This window comes from Biomphalaria glabrata, chromosome 3 (assembly GCF_947242115.1).
Source record: "Biomphalaria glabrata chromosome 3, xgBioGlab47.1, whole genome shotgun sequence".
Classification (NCBI taxonomy): domain Eukaryota; kingdom Metazoa; phylum Mollusca; class Gastropoda; family Planorbidae; genus Biomphalaria; species Biomphalaria glabrata.
The window spans coordinates 35,735,766-35,749,212 of NC_074713.1; the positions used below are offsets into that span (position 1 = coordinate 35,735,766).

A 13,447-nucleotide genomic window follows, 5' to 3' on the forward strand; every position below is an offset into this window, starting at 1 on the left:
TTTCTTACTTAGAATTATACAGGCTGTCATTATTTGGAATATTTATTTTATTATTTTAAGTAATAATTATTTTAGAGCCTTAGTTACCATAAATAAACAATGGTTCCTAAGGTAATTTTGAGAGGGAGTGAGTACTCCAAACGCTCAAAGTAAACAACTTTTAACATATATGAGTTTAATAGAAGGTAAAAACTAGAGATAAATGTGCCTAGTTATTAAATATGCTAGTATCTAAAATTGTCGGGTTTTACAATTTTTCATAAAAGTTTGAGGGGTTTGCTACCTTAAAGGAATGGATTATTCATGTTAACAAATGTTTAGTTGTTCAAATCATTAGGAAAAAATATGATTAAGAGTCTATTTATTTTTTGAGAAATATGCATCAACTGAGGATCACCACAATGAAATCGTTTCTATTCATTGGTATGATAGTTTTTCATCAATTAATCTTTAAACATGGTTTTTAAAATTAACTGTCCTAATTTTTTGCCTTCTTTGAGATTCTTCTTGAGGCAATCTTTGCATAAATTCATGCATTTAAGTGAGGTTTATGGTTCAGCAAGGGACACAATTAGCTTACACAGCACTTCTTAATTTTCCATGGAGATGTAAAGGTCCACGTTTGTTGAAACGAAATTAATCTAACTTTTGCTTTTTTGTTATCTTGCTCATCTATTAGTTTCATGAACTCAAGTTAGATTTTTTTTTTGCACTAAGACCTTAAAATAATTTTTTTTAAAATATAGTTTTCACATTTTTACAAAACAAACAAAAAGAAAAACAGCATTAAAACGTTGGTAATGAAAATCATGAATCCTTTTTATCATCAGAACCAAATAAATGAAATGTAGTCTTCTTGACATTTTTGAGATCAGAACCAGTTACTACTAATATTTTTTCAGCTGTAAAAGACAAATATAAAAAATAATTAGAATTAAAACTTTTTTTTTGTTGAACATATAAATATAAAATTTAGAATAAATAGAATAATATAAAAAGTGTTGATAATGAGATGAATACAACCACACATGGTACAAGTTTTAGATCAAATTGAAAGTGCTGTCATCCTTTGAATGTGTGCTACCAGGGGCGCAACTAAAAATTTTCCATCATTTGGGGGCACGGGGGCTGGACCTCTTTGGGGGCCCATGCATTTTGCGTTATTTTTAATGTAAAAAAACCCCACTCATTTGGGCCCCTCCTCAAGTGGGGTCCCAGGGGGATTTAAAAATTCTCCCCCTCCTCCCCCCACCCTAACTACGCAGCTGGCTACTAGAAACTAATCAAACAATTAATAAAAAGTTTTTTTGTACACAAGAAATAAGAAACAAGATTGGCTTTAAGGAGTTAGAAATCCTACATATAACTGTGTCATTTTGCTACTGCACAACAGATATGAAGGGATGTTGATTCACAATTAAACCTTTCATTACTTTGTGACTGTCTCATTTTACTAAGAAAAAGAAGGAAAAAAAACCTTCTGTGGATGCTTTGATGTGTAGCAAGTGTGATGGGATCAAATTTTTTTTTTTTTTTTACTAAACAAATTATTCCAATTCTCCATACAAAAATAATTTCTTGACTAATGCAACAGAGCTTTGAAGTCAGTATGTAATACTGGTTTGACTCAAGTCTTATGGACAAGGCATGTAATGCTGGTTTGACTCAAGTCTTATGGACAAGGCATGTAATGCTGGTTTGACTGAAGTCTTAAGGACAAAGCATGTAATGCTGGTTTGACTCAAGTCTTAAGGACAAGGCATGTTATATTGAAATCGTTTGATTAATTTCCAGGTGGGATTTTTTTTTTAAAGTCAACTAAACTCTATGGCTGGGTTTCCTTAACTATGCTTCTTGGAAAACAAGTGAAAGGTGTTTTAAAAAATTGGGGTATCCAATTTACTATCAAAACAAAGGACAATCACTCTTGCAACAAGAAAATAAGTTTAACATTTATAACAATTATGAAACAAACAACTACCGGGTATTCAGATACTCGCTGAGAGTATACTGCACCGTTGTATAATATATTATCAAAATTTACCATCAGTAAGACTATTGAAATCTGGATGCTGTTCCTCTGCTTTCCTGGAGACATAAGACCAGAGTGTAAATGCTATAAGATTCCAACTAAAAAATAATAAGACATAAGGTCTATATTTTTGCCATGGTGTTCGGGAACTCAGATCTTGATATCGATATTTTTTCATACTGGAATTTTATTTCTCCTGTAGAAAAAAACAAAACAACAAAAACCAACAAGTTAAATATAAAAAATAATTAAAAAAAAATATATTACTGAAATATTTACTGAAATCGCATTAATTATTTTGAATCAATCATAGAATTAATTTTAAAAGATCTAGACCAACAATAATAAATTTGTGCTATTGGAAATATTTTTATTAATTGTTTTTGTATAGCACAACTTTCATGCATATAGCAAGCTTAGGGCGCTATGATCCTTTCACTTTTGTGGAGCAGTGGGGTAAGGTTAGTAAAGTTTCCCCTTCAGACCTTGCGATCTCTGGGGCAGATTTTGTAAAAGTCTTCTATTTCTGTGGCCCACAATTAACAAGGATGTCATGTGGCCAGCCTTTATTTATCTAATGTGAGATACCCATTAAAGCTTGGTGGACTCATAGCCCCCCTAAATATCCTGAAATTAATAATCAGTCTGCACCAGGATTCAAACCTGGGACCCCTCGGTTCAAAAGCCAAGAGGTTTGCCACTCAGCCACCATGCTTCCGGACAAGTGTGTGTGGGGGTGTTATCTGGGAAGGTTTCTGTGCTGCCTTTACATAAAAAAAAAAAAAAAAAAAAAAAAAAAAAAAAAAAAAAGTAGCTTGAGTCTGAATTTGAACTCCAGATACCATAATTATAAAAATAAAAAGTTTTATAACTCTTTTTGTTTGTTTAAAATTTAAAATAAAATAATTAAAGAATATGCTAATAAGCATAATGTCACAAGAGCACTTTCAAAGCTTCAAATTGAAGGGTGTTGTTAAAGGCGTTCCACATGAAATTAATTTGGACACAATCATAAATGATCTATCAGCCATTAGTTTGTTGATGAAAGATCTTGATACCGGTACCTTAAGGTACCGGTATACAATAGAAAGAACTTTTGAGTGCTCCATTTTCAAGTGTTGTGCAATACTATTTTAGTAATATCAAATAGTTAGTATTCATGCTATAATTTTTCATTGCATTAGCAAACTTTATATATTATGTGGGAAGGTATCAAAAGACATACACATCATTTGGCATGCTGAAACTTGTGGGCCGGGATGTATAGTAATGTCAGGGCAAGTTTCGACATCCAGTCTGCCCCTGGATGGAGAGCTAGACCTTCTCATAATCACATCATCATCACTCCTTTGGGTTCCTCATGAAACATAGGGACTCGACAAAAACACGCCACTCTCCACGGTCTCTTGCTAGTTTTTCCTCTCGGCTTCCTCTAGTGTAGAGTGGTTGGCCTCACAGGATTTGTTCGACTTTTCCTGCACAGCTTCATAAGTCTACTTTGTGGAGCTCTCCTCTCTCCTCTGACTATGTTTAGTGTTTGTGTTTTTGCTCTGGTTTCTATAACATTATTTTTTTCCATGGACAGGTTGTTAGCCTATCGCACAACCCCTATGTCCCAGGGAGGGGGATGCACCTTTTGTCTGGCCTCTTTCCTAACAGACGTGTCCGGCTTGGTAGTACCTCCCTGGAGTGATGAGCTCCCGCTGGTATAGCTCTGAGGGTCATTGAGGCACTCAAGCTGTCACATCACTGCAAGGTAAGTGCATCAGGTGACATGATTCTATCTAATTCTCAATTAAAAAATTGTACAATGTTCTGTCGAAAATTTTTTTATCTCTAGATTCTAGAAAGTAGAATTAATCACATTATATATTTATTTACAAGTTTAAAAAATATTGAAAAACATATTTTTAAAGATCAGTAGGGGCATGGGATAGATTCCAATCTGTTGCCTCTAATCTAGAGTCTAGAATTCTATATTACAAGACTTTAGCCCTAGTTCAGAATATTTATAATTTATACATACATATAAGCCAATATACCCTGCTTTATTCACTAGATCACTCTTCGTTAATTCTCCCACTTGGAATAGCCCTCCATAATAGCTAGATATGTAAGTACTTTATGTGCTCCATCATGATCATCCACTAACATTGACAACAATAGTTAATAGATCATTCTGAATTCTGTCACTGATTTTTCTGGTCATGCGGTACACGCGATGGACTGTCATTGTGTCGCCTCCGTGGTCCTGATTCATACCTGCCTGTCATGATCTAGATCATAACTTATAGACATAAAAGATAATTATAATACCTAAAAATACTGTTATAACCCTAGTGGCGGACTGAAAGGGTTAATGTGTGTGCGGCCTACTGACACACATGATTCAGGCCAATCACAAGTCAAGGGCTGTTGAACAAGGGACATTACTGCTAATTCACGCAATATGACCAATATTAAAGTCATGTGACCAAAAAGCCTTTACAGACGAGAGACAGTGTATTAGAAAGGACAGTCGAATCCAGGACAGCAAGCAGTAAGGACGGTGTGCTACAAAGTAAGTCCTCGAAAATTTAGCTGTACGAGCTAGAGAGACTTGTAGTGATTAGTTAGGCAGTTCTGTTGTGTAGCAAAGCATTTGAAGTTACTGTAGCCCAGTGTTTCTCAAACTTTTTTGTCTGCCGGCACAGTAAAAAAACTAAAAAAAATTCGCAGCACACCACGAAGAGCATCAGTTGTTTTATAATAAAAATAATAAAAGATTTTACCTGTTTTTCAGTATTACATTTAATGTGAAGGGTGTGTCTGTCTTTGAGAGCAAATGCGATCTAATTGAGGCTCCAAAGTCGACAAACAAACTCGCATTTCATCGTCTATTGTAAGAAGTCTCACTCTTTTCTTAGACTTGATTTCAGTCAGTGCTGAAAATCCAAACTCACAAAACCATGAAGATGCAAATGGAAGAATTATTTTGATTGCTTTTAAACTGATTGTAGGATATAACTTGTCGATTGAAATCCAAAACACATCCAGGCATTTCTTGGCAAAACTTGACTTAAGAACTGCATCATTTTTTCAATTAATGAGCTTCCAAATTGATAGCTGACCCATCCATATTCATTACTTCCAACTGTTGGAATGTAATGCTGCAATGCTGACTGCAGGTGTGTCATTTGTAGTCTGAATCCATAGCTTCACAAAGCTCTGAGAAAAGGGATGCAAGCGGTCTAGATTTGATGAAGTTTACAACTTCAATCACTTGATGCAGAACAGACATCAAATCTTTCGGTAAAGATTTGAAAGCAAGAGCTTCTCTGTGGATCATGCAGTGAACAACTAATACATTTGGATTTCCTTGACGCACAAGAGTGACGAATCCCTTTCTATTTCCCTGCATGGAAGGACAGCCACCTGTGCAAACACTGACACAGTTTTTCCACTGTAGTTTGAAGAGCAAAATGTTTTTGTTCACCACTTTGAAAATATCTTCGCCTTTGGTCGTAGTCTTTGCAAAATAAGAATTCGTTGACACATTTTTCATCCTTTATGAACTGAATAAAAGCTAGCAGCTGGGTTTTGCTAACGTCAGTGGATTCATCAACTTGAAGAGACCACAGCAGAGACACTTCATCGTCAGTCACGTCAAAGTGTTTGCAGATTTGATCTTGTAAATCTGACGTTAAGTCTTCAATTCTGCGCGAGATAGTATCATTTGACGAGGGAACTTTTTAAAATTTTTCGGCGGCATCGGGTCCAAGGATAGTTTCAACAGCTATTGATAAAGCTGGTGCAATGACTGATTCAGCCCCTGTGTGTGCTTTCTTGCGTTTTGCTAATAACTGAGCAACCTTATAACTTGCAATCAATCCCTTTTCTGGCAGCTTTAGGTAGTTTGTAAGTTTCTTAGCTTCTTTATTTTGTTGAGCCCTAATGTTTTCAAGTATTCCTTCGGTTGCGCTTTTACAGCTGGATGTTTTGTTTCCAAGTGTCTCTTCAATTTGCTTGGAACAAGCGCCTCATTCGACAGAGTTGCATTGCAGATCAGACAGAATGGCAATGGAGAATCTTCAGGTCCCGAAGATATGAAACCATATAGATGTAATCTAATGTATAGTGGAAAATTCCATAACTTGAAGAGCTAACACACTTTCCGTCACTATGGAGCGCTCCACTTCTATTACTGGTCGTTGCAAGTGGGGATGTCATCACAACTTAAAATAAAAATTTAATAGTAGACAGACCTGTGTAACGCTGCACGTGTGGCGTTCTAAAAACTCCCGCGGCACACCTGTAAATCTTCGTTTGAGAAACACTGCTGTAGCCAATTGTGTTTATTGGCTGTTATTGATGTAATTTTAAATAAACTGCCACCTTGTGTTGTTGGGCAGTGTTTGCAGAAGGTCTGATTAGGAGTGATCGTACTAATACCATAGGCCTAGACTAGACCTAGATTATGATAATGTAATATTATCATATTATATAGATAATGATAAGTAAGTAGTTTAAAGTAGATCTAGATTATTCTAGATTAATGATTAAGTAGATCTATTCTATATTTAGATGAAAAAAGTAAAAAAACATTATAACAATAACATAATTATGATAGATTAGTATTAAGTATTATATAATAAATTATAGTATAGTCTAAAGGGAGTCTAGAAGTCTAGATCTAGAGTGTGTAGACAGTAGTACTAAGTAGTATACTAATTTTAATACAGAAAAACTTATGATTATGGATAAGAAGTAGGCTTTATACTTTTACTATTTATAGATCTAAAATCAAAATGATTTAGAATCTAGATCTAATCTTTATATATAACTAAGATTTCAATTTTTATAATTTTATTTTTAGATCTTTTTACTTTTGGACCTTAGGTCCTCTTATTAATTCCACTTATCTTATTCATGGCAAACCAGTAACACAGACTAAAAACGCAAAATACCTAGGTGTTATAATAAATGAAAAACTGTCATGGAATCCACATATTGATGAAACTACAAAAAAATCAAACAAAGCATTAGGGTTTATTAAAAGAAATTTCTATAAATCAAATAAGAACATAAAACTAAAATGTTATTTAACCTTGGTTAGGCCAATAATAGAATATGCATCCTCTGTTTGGGACCCCTCAACTCAAGAAAACATTAAGAAACTAGAACAGACACAAAATAGAGCAGTGCGATTCATAACAAATGAATATTCACATTTGACTAGAGTAACACCTTTAGTAAAATCACTAAATTTAGAAAGCCTTCAGGACAGAAGGCTCAAAAGTAAAGTAGCAATCATACATAAAACACTGAACCATAATCTTCAAATACAAAAACAAAATTTAATAAAATACTCTGAAAGACACAAAGAGAAAGGCACATTCCTCGTCCCATATGCTAGGACAAATTTGTACAAATACTCCTTCTTCCCTAGTGCTATTAGAGCATGGAATGGGTTGCCTGAGTTAGCCAGGAAAACCAGTGACTTGGCAGAATTTAAGTCATTGGTTAATATGCATGACTAAATGCATGACGCGTAGGACGTAATCATCTTCTTTTTTGAAGTAACGTCTGTATTATATAAGATAAGATAAGATAAGATAGGCTCTAGACTAGACAAGACTTCCGCTAGACCTAGCCTAGCTGCTGGGCTAGCTTATTACTAGATCTAGATTATTCTAGATCTAGCTACCTCCTAGAATCTAGTAAGACTAGTTCATAGTCATAGTAGTTCTACTTCTAGACTCTAGACCTACTACAAGTACTAGTGACCTAGTGACTATTACTATAGTCAGTATAGTAACTATTCTATACTCTGTAGTACTAACTATAGTTAGTAAATATAATTCATAATAATTATTATTATTATAGTATTATAGATCTAATAAATCGGAGTAGTAATATTATTATATTCTAATAGTTAATAGAGTATATACATAGAATTAATAGAATAGATCTAGATCTATATAGAATATAGAGATTTACTCAGATTAGAGTTAGAGTTACTAAGAGTAGTATTATTTATAATTATTAGATCTATATAGATCTAGATGTATATAGATCTAGAATCTAGTATCTAGACTAGACTATCATGACTATGTCAACTATGTGAACTATCATACTATGTGACAATATATGTGAATGACACTGAATGTGTGATGTCACTTCAGTGGACTTCACTATCACTTCGACCCACTACGTATTAAGTATTATTATTATCATAATCATAATGGTACCTAGAGTAGAGAGACTGGGTAACATTTAGATCTAGAATAGACACTAGATTTAGATCTAGTCAATTCTAGTCTAGATCTATGTCTAGAATCTAGAATACAGTTGGATTTAATCCAGATAGAATAAAAATATCTAGACTGCCTGTGAATTAGAAAACTTTTTATTTGAATAACCTCCCCTAACCTCTACTGCGCAAGTTGTGTATCAGTGTTGTCAATGCTGAATTTATTTTATTTTTTTTGGAGGGGGGTGGGGAGTAATATAAATATATCAAAATGCTGGGGACACGACAATTCGTTCACTGACATTTCGTTCACCGACAAATATTTCACGACTTTTCGTTCACCCGACATTTTGTTCACCCGACATTTTGTTCACACAACTAATTGTTCATCCGACATATCGCTCACAGACAATATTGTTCACCGACGACTTGTTCACCGACAGTTGGTTCACGACAAATAGTTCACACGACAAATCGTTCATTAACAAACTCCTTCAAGCCCAGTGCCATTTTCGCATATACGGCGTACCGGCACCTTTTTCAATGTGGGGAAAAATTATTACATTCCCTGTATTTTAACGTTTATTATTAGTTTATTAGTAGTTAAAAGCTAGGCAATCCATCACTGGGTATCGGCACCTATTTTTTTTTTACAAAAAAAATAAAATAAAAATAAAAGCACTGTATATATATATCATGGGCTGGCCGTGTGGGGGGGGGGGGTTCAAACCCCACCCTTAATGAATGCGGGGGGGGGGGGAATCGAAATTTAGTGACTGATTTTTTGCTTTGATTATTTTAGGTGAGATTTTAATACTAAATCATCACTTGTCCCAGCACAACTAATGCGGTTTTGAATTTAAAACCCTCTAACAGGGGGGAGTCGAGTTTAAAACCCCCTACCAGCGGGGTTTGAGTTTAAAACCCCCTACCAGGGGGCTTTGAGTTTAAAACCCCCTACCAGGGGGCTTTGAGTTTAAAACCCTCTACCAGGGGTTTTTAGAGTTAAATACCCTTTTCTATAAAACAAAACAAAAAAAAATGCAAACGACAATCCCAAAATTCCAAGAGCACAGTTAAGGAAGATTTTGATTTTAAAACCCCTTCCAAAATTCACGATAAACTCTCTCCCCCGCCTCTCTCTTCAGTAGGGTTTGAAGCTAAAAAATACCTCTTCAATATAAAAAAAAGCTAATTACGCACTCAAAATGTTATGAGCGTAGCTAACTGGGTTTTGACTCAGTTTTGAGTTTAAGTTTAAACCCCCCTTTCAGCGGGGTTTGAAGGTAAAAATACCTCTTTAATAATAAAAACAAAGCAATTTATGAGTGTAGTCAAAGGGTTTTCAGTTTAAACCCCCTCCAGCGGGGTTTGAAGCTAAAAAATACATCTTCAGTGTAAGAAAAAAAGCAAATTAAGCACTCAAAATGCTACGAGCTTTGCCAAAAGGGGTTTTGAGTTTAAACCCCCCTTTAGAGGGGTTTGATGCTAAAAAAATACCTCTTCAATATAAAAAAGCAATGTAGGCCTACACACCAAAATTATTTCAGCGTAGCCAATCCTATTGGGGTTTTTGAGTTTAAGCCCGGGTTCCAAAGGACTGTCAATGCGGGAGGTGAAAGTGGAGATAAGCACCCACTTTCCAAGAAATGCTCCCATGGCTTGCGTCTCTAAATGCCTCTGACAGTCAAATCCAGCTCCTGGCTTTCACGTGTAATTTTCCCAAAAATCCGGCGGAACCTGTTCTTACAAACAGACAGGAGAAGGGATGAAAGGCGGAACACTGGCGCCTCAAAACCAGTTTAGCTTCGTGTTGATGGGGCACGTCAGCCTAAATAACGCAACCCATCTAGAAGATAAGAAAACTCTGACTCCAAACCTCCACTCTATGGCGATACTCCCCCGTGTGGGTATCTGGGCTTGGAAATGACCAAGAGAAATAAATAACCACACTGCCTTTCCATTTGCATTTCACTAAGTGAATAATAGTGGACCTTCCCCCCCCCTCTAGGTGCTTTTTGACGGAGGTCTGGATTGCACTACACCAGACGGAGGTCCTTGTCTCACTACATTCTAATACTAGATATAAATCCATCATGAAGTGTTTTTTTTCTGGATCTGGTGAATGTGATATTGTGAAGGGGCCTGGATCCAGGATGTGACGATTCCACAGGGCATACCCAGGGCACAGTCCACTTTAAGCTTTCTACTGCAGAAAAGTTTCATTTGGAGAGCTCTATGGATGGTGGAGAATGGACCATTGGCCAACCCCACCTTGCCCCATGGATATTCCGGTTACAGTCTTCAGACCTAGATGTTTCCTTTTATGTCAGTATTGGAGAAAATTGCCAAGACCGAAAACTCCCTTAAAATGCGGGGACTATATATTTATATATTTTAAAAAAGCCTGAGGAAACACCCAGCCTACACTAAATGCCAAGGAATTTAACGAAAAATCCATACGAGCTCAGACGTCGCCTCGTAAAAGGTCTGCGCATGGCAGTTTCTTCCAGGACTGCCTGTGATAAGTCAGCTACTGGAAATATAAAACAGACTAGCAGCAAACACCTAAACCTTTTGCAACTCAACATCTTAGGCCTACAAAACAAGACAACAGAACTCCAATACATGCTCAAGAAGCATGATATACACATAGCGCTATTGCAAGAAACACTACTGCCCAAGAAAAAAAAAGAGAAAAAAAAAAGAAAAAAATAAACATCACAGGCTACACACAGTACAGATGCCTTTGCACCAAATGCCAGGGAATTATGACCCTCATAAGAAACGACACACAAGCCACAGTAAAACAAATACAGAACAATACAGACATCGACACGCAGGAAATACTTCTTTGGAGAGGAGGAACTAAGTACACCATCAAACACTACTATTGCCCACCATCATCAACAGCAGAAATAGACATACAACTACCACACTACACAAGGACAATAATAGCTGGCGACTTCAATGCACACACACCTTCCCTAGGCTACCCTCACTACAACAAGCGTACGTGGCAAAGAAATAGAGGATGTAACAAATGCCTCTAACCTACAACTACTGCAAAACAAAACTTCACCTCCAACTTTCTTCCACAGAGCACACAACACAACTAGCAGACCTGACCTAACTTTTATCTCTACAGACATTACCGACTCTACTAAATTAACAGTACTTGAAGACATAGGTAGTGACCACAGGCCTATATACTCCTCAATATTGGAACGCCAGGTAGATACCAATCCAACAAAACAACTAGCTGGAACTATAAAAAAGCTAACTGGGCAGCTTTTTCACAAGAAACAGACACAAGACTATCAAGCATAATAGAGACAGATGTCAACTCAACCTACACAACTATAGTCTCCAACATCTTACAAGCAGCAAAAAAACACATCAGTCGAGGCCAAGTTAAGAAATACAAATCTTTTTGGACACCCGAATTAGATAAAGGAAAACAAACTTGGCCAGAAAGACTATAGAAAAAAACCCTACTAGAGAGAACAAGACAACGTACAACAAATTGACAGGGCTTATAAGATACAAAATTAAAACAGAAAAAAAGAAAAAGTGGACCACAACATGCGAACAACTACATCTAAACAAGGATGGTCGAAAGGCCTGGACACTTCTGCATCGTCTAGCAGGAAAGAAACAAATAACAAACCCCTACCTATAAAAGGCAATGACGACATAATAACAGAAAACCTTAAAAAGGCTGAAACCTTCAATAAATATTTTGCCAGCATTAACAAGTCAAAGCCAAGAAAACAACTGGACCAGGCCTTTAGTAATATCTTAAAGAAAGAAGAAAAAGCTCCAACAGTCAACTGTCAGATCTTTGACACTCCCTTCACTCTACATGAGTTCAATACTGCCCTAAAAAGCATCAAGTCAAGAAAATCCCCTGGATCCGATAAAATAACAAATGAAATGATTCGGGGACTAGGACCACAGGCCCAAAACTGTATACTTAACTTTATCAAACATACATGGAAAACTGGAGACATACCACAGGAATGGAGAACCGCAAACATAATACCCATTTTAAAGAAAAATAAACCACCTGGAGACCCAAAAAGTTATAGACCAATATCTCTAACATCCAACATTGGCAAAATGGCAGAAAAAAAGATCAATAACCGACTTTATTGGTGGCTAGAAAGTACTTGCTCACTCCACAATGAACAAGCTGGCTTCAGGAAAGCAAGTAGAATAGAAGACCACCTCTTTCGTTTTATCCAGGACACAGTAGAAGGGTTTCATGAAAACAAGCACACTACAGCAGTATTTATAGATTTGCAGCAAGCCTATGATAGAGTGTGGAGAAAAGGTCTATTTTTGAAGATGAAAAAAATGGGCATCCATGGAAAAATGTACAGCTGGATCAGGGCATTCTTAAAAAACAGAACCATCCAAACCCGATTCGAAGGTGCCATCTCTAGTAAAAAAAAGTTTGGAAGAAGGACTACCACAAGGTTCAGCCCTTAGCTGCACTCTCTTTCTAATCTTCATGAATGACCTCCCAGATCTCATTTCGGTCAATAAGGCACTTTATGCAGACGACCTTTTAATTTGGACTACAGAGAAATATCCAGTGCTGACTAGATCCAAACTAAATAGAGCCCTCACAACTATCTCCACATATTCAAAATTATGGAAAATGGAAATAAACAAAGAAAAGTCAGTTTATTCAATCTTTAGCCACAGCAACAAAACAGCAAAAAGAAACTACATCCTAAAAGTAGACTCATAGCCAATAAATAAAGAAGAAAATCCAACATATCTTGGTGTAAAACTAGACCAAAGACTTTCTCTAAAACACTTTATGGCAGATTTAAAAGAAAAAGCATCACAATTAACAGAGCAGCATTAGAAGGTATTGAGAGATACAGAAGGTTGGAGGACGATCATCCAAATAAATTACTAACGCAGAGAAAGAGGAAAAACAACCAAAAAAAAAAAAAAGCAAAGGACTCTGATCCAACTTACTGACGAACTAGCCCTAAAACACCACCTACCCACTAACATAGAAAAAATTACCAGATTTTCAAACATTACACCCGGACTAAACTACAAACAACCAACCATCAAAACACATTTGCTAAATAACACCTTAACAAAAGAATCAAATCCACTGGAGCTCAAAGTAGGCACGCTTGAAACAATTGAAAGCTATC

The 13,447-nt window shown here is 36.1% G+C and overlaps 1 long non-coding RNA gene across 2 annotated transcripts; it reads right to left on the bottom strand.

The window, feature by feature from the left end:
• Positions 1-2,211: 2,211 nt before the first annotated feature.
• LOC129925263 (uncharacterized) lies at positions 2,212-8,456 on the bottom strand. 2 transcript variants are annotated; one of them, XR_008777090.1, is made up of 3 exons: positions 8,263-8,456; positions 3,666-3,781; positions 2,212-2,228 (listed from the first exon to the last, which is right to left on the bottom strand). It is a non-coding gene; the product is annotated as an uncharacterized LOC129925263 (long non-coding RNA). The 2 variants fall into 2 exon arrangements; XR_008777089.1 differs by lacking the exon at positions 2,212-2,228 and having other exon boundaries at positions 3,665-3,781.
• Between the last annotated feature and the right edge of the window lie 4,991 nt (positions 8,457-13,447).